This window comes from Triticum aestivum, chromosome 2A (assembly GCF_018294505.1).
Source record: "Triticum aestivum cultivar Chinese Spring chromosome 2A, IWGSC CS RefSeq v2.1, whole genome shotgun sequence".
Lineage (NCBI taxonomy): Eukaryota > Viridiplantae > Streptophyta > Magnoliopsida > Poales > Poaceae > Triticum > Triticum aestivum.
The window spans coordinates 166,368,812-166,372,761 of NC_057797.1; the positions used below are offsets into that span (position 1 = coordinate 166,368,812).

Sequence of the window (3,950 nt, forward strand, 5' to 3'; positions counted from 1 at the left end):
TTATTTCTACCCCATCTCGTTCATATTGCCTGCACTATATATATGTCCTAACTATATTGTTGTGTCCGCTATTATACATGCAGAATGAAGATTAAGGAATGCAGAGTAAGGAACATCCATGATGTTGGGTTCATTGACCCACACATCGTTAATGGATATGTGTTGGAGCATCACCCCGCCGACATGGAGGCAGACCTGTGGCAGTTTCTTACAAAGCAGGAACTCAAAAGTGATATTCTATTTCCTTACCATTTTGGGTGAGTGTTTCTGTCTTGAGCACATTCTCTTTTGTTTACTCCATGCATGGTATGTGGCCGGCTAATCGATGAGTTATGCATGACGTACTGTGCATGTATCGTGTCCGCAGGTTCCACTGGATTCTGCTAGTAATTAAAGTTGACACCTCAGAATGTCTCGTCCACGACTCTCTGAATAAGGATCCAAAGCTTTGGATCGACATGAGAAGAATGTTGCAGAAGTAATTATTTTCATTCATTTGCGCTCTATATCGATCGGCCTATTTCGTTCATTTCCTAATATCAAGTAACTAATAACTCTCTTGTTCATTTAATTTTCTTTGCCTCGTAGGGTTTGGAGACGGTTCGTAGATACAAAGGTCGGTGAATTCAAAAAAGAGCTAGAATTCAAAAGGGCAAAGGCTAAGAATGGTGAGGATATTCAGCCAGCGGGGACCAATCTATGTGCATACTATGTCTGTGAGATGATCCGGAGATACACCTCTGAGCGGGTTCCGAGTGATACCAATGCTCAGAGGAATAACCTCCGGATGATGCTTAGTCCAGAAGCTCGCTTCCGACCACTTCAAGAGGAACTAGCTGGATGGTTCAGGAGGGAAGTCCTCCATCCTAAAGGAGAACACCATTACGAGGACGTAGAACTTTATATGCATTAAATTATGTATGGAAACTTGTTCAAAATTGTATATGGTCATCCGATGATATTGAATATATATTGTATATTCCTCTTGAATTCTTTTTGGTTCTAATTTCAAATTTGTTTGAAATTGTACATTCATATGCATGTATGTAGTACCGTAGAATATGTGAAACTCCTTCAAAATTAAAATAAAGCACAAAAGAAATAAAATAATACAAATTAAACAGAAAACAGGTTTAGGGGGGGGGGCTAAAACCCTAAACCTGCGGCGGCCTTTAGTCGCGGTTGGCCAGAAGAACCGCGACTAAAGGTCCTCCGCCCCGACGGCCGCCTGGCGCCCACGTGGACGGGCCTTTAGTCGCGGTTCTTAAGCAACCGCGACTAAAGGGTGGGGCCTTTAGTCGCGCCCGTTCGGTCGCGGTTGCGCAACCGCGACTAATGGCAGTTGCGAACCGCGACCAAAGGCCCTTTTTCCACCAGTGCACACACAACGCGCCCTCCGTTAGGGGCAGGTACCTGCGTGCGGTGATCGCCAGTGAAAGCCCAAGTTAGCTCACCGGGGTGCTTACAGATTGGAATTACTGCAATTTCATTCGCATTTGGACAGAAACAATGTTCAGTTAAGTTCCTTGCAGTCAATATTCCAAAATGGTTTGCGAGAAAAACAAAATGGTGACATGATTTCGGTGATGACTATGTGTACTTTTACAATGAGATATACATATTTTGTGATAACAATGGCTGAATGGACAAGATCAAAAACAACGGCAATAGGATTGCAGGGCAAATAGGTTACACAGAAACTCCACTGGGACCAAGGTAGAACCCTCAAGTATCATGGAATGTGAAACCAAGTGACGTTGCATATCTGCTCACAAAATGGCAGAGATGGCCTCTGGCCCCCATCTCCCACTCCTAAGAAATTAGAAGTATAGAAACGAAACTTCCGCGTTATTTCTTCTTTCTGTAAGCTATAAGTTCATCTGAATACCTCTTGCTTTGGTGGACGGGTATATTCACCCAATCACCCTTCCTTTTATGAAAATATGATATGCATGCTTATGCGTATTTTAAAGAGAGAGAAAAATACCTCTTGCTACAAACGATTGAGTGAAAAGAGAATGAAATGAATACAATTCTGAGGAAAATGGATGAATCCTGGATCATGTCATCTATGGCGGTATAGTGCAAAGAGATGATAGATGGATGGATGCTGACCTCGTCTTTTCAGAGAGGAGAGCGAGGGCACCGAAGAGGAAGAACATGAGCAGCATGCCGCCATGCTCGAGGTCGTTGAGGTGTGCCGGGTTGACTCCGCCGCCGGGTGCAAATATGTGGAGATGAGTAGAGTAAAGCACCTCCACGCACATATCCAGGAAGGCGCCTCCGGCGATCACGTAGAGCTCGAGGTGCCGCAGCGCCCCGCTGCTGCCGCCGCCCACGAGGTTCCAGACGAGGAGGCGGAACCCGGCCGGGTCGAAGGCGAAGCGCGCCACGGCCGCCCACACGTTCCAGGCGCCCACGGCCAGGAACAGCGTTCCCGGCAGAAGGTGCCCCTTGAACGACCCCATCAGCGCCGCTGTTCGCCTGCCCTGCTTCGGATCTGCGCGCGGCTCGCCTCCGGCGTTGACTTCTATCCCCGGCGCCCTTTAGCCCACGTCCTCGCTCGTGGTACTAGCACGCTTCCTGAAAGAACGGATCAGCGACCATCGGTTAGCGTCGTCCGCTGGCAACATGCACGCGTCTCGCTGACGAAAGTAAAACCAAAACCAAATCTCGACGAGGCCGACGAACGAGAAGACGACCGACGAAACCTCGAGATGAGGAACGAGGTGCGCGACTACACGTAGTGCCTGGGGGGCAAGGAACGGAATCAAAATCTCGCGGAGGAGAAGCCTAAAATCACCAAAGGGCTAAGTTCACCGATTTGACCTTGTAATAGAACTTAGTTTAGCGACTGATTTTCGAACCGGGTCAGTCGATTTTTAAGAGTTCGCCACAGGAAAAGAAGGGACTCGTCGGAGGGGTGCCTCATTATTTATCTTAGGGTTTAGGATGCAGATGGTGGTGGACGACGTGGTGGGGGGCGGTGGCGCACTTCGCCGGAGAAAAAACCCAATCACAGGCGGGGCTAGAGGGATGGCGGGGGGCGATGGGGGTGGGGTGGGGGGGTTCAGGGAGGGCAGGGCGGCGGTAGCTGGCGGTTCGGCTAGCTGCACATTTGGCGGTCCCGGATGAAGAAGAAGAGGTGAGAAAGAAAAAGGTCCAGGCGCCACATGATCTTCATGCAACGGTCCACAACGATCGACTGGCCCTAATTGAAAAATTCAGTCGACTAATGTGTAGCCGCACCCAATAGAACTTTAGACCTCTTCCAGATTTTTTTATCATGTCCTTTTGAGCTTGAAAAGAGTGATTACCATGGAGAGTCAAACGCACGACGTAGATGTATGTGAAGCTGGGAAGGCTTATAATATGATAGCAAAAAGGGTCAGCAATAATCAATTCAGAGATGCAAAGTTGAATAAACGTTCAACGACGGTACTGTGATGATCCTAGGCTAGACCGTGCTAGAGACGCGAGGCTAGAACACTAACAAAATCACGGCGCTGCACGTAAACAAGGGAAAAGCATACCCTGGAACTATTTCTTCACTCTGTTTTTTTTTGCGCACCTCTTTTTTTTGCGCTCCTTTTTTTCGAAAAATCACTATAATGGCGAGTGTCTCAAAACTCTTCCCTCGTCAAACTGACAGGATGGGCATGAATTTTTTTTGATTTTTTTTTGAAAATCAGGGCAGCGATGACGAAAAAGTGCGACAAAAAATCACTATGATGGCACGTGGCTTAAAAGACTCAGAAAAGCCTAAAAATAGGATAGGGAAAATATATTTTTGCCTATGAAAATTTTGGCCTAAAAATTGCCCGAGGGTTTCCAGACTTTTTTTTAAAACCTACTCAGGCAAGGAAGCATGAATCAGAAATTAGACGGATCTCGAAAACAAACCTAATATGAAAGGAACTCGGATTGGTGGTGGATATATGGTGATAGGA

General features: G+C 47.0%; 1 pseudogene; it reads right to left on the reverse strand.

Annotated features, from left to right (window-relative positions):
- LOC123185070 (transmembrane protein 45A-like) overlaps positions 1–2,850 on the reverse strand; it is a 12,647-nt pseudogene extending 9,797 nt beyond the window's left edge.
- Positions 2,851–3,950: the final 1,100 nt, after the last annotated feature.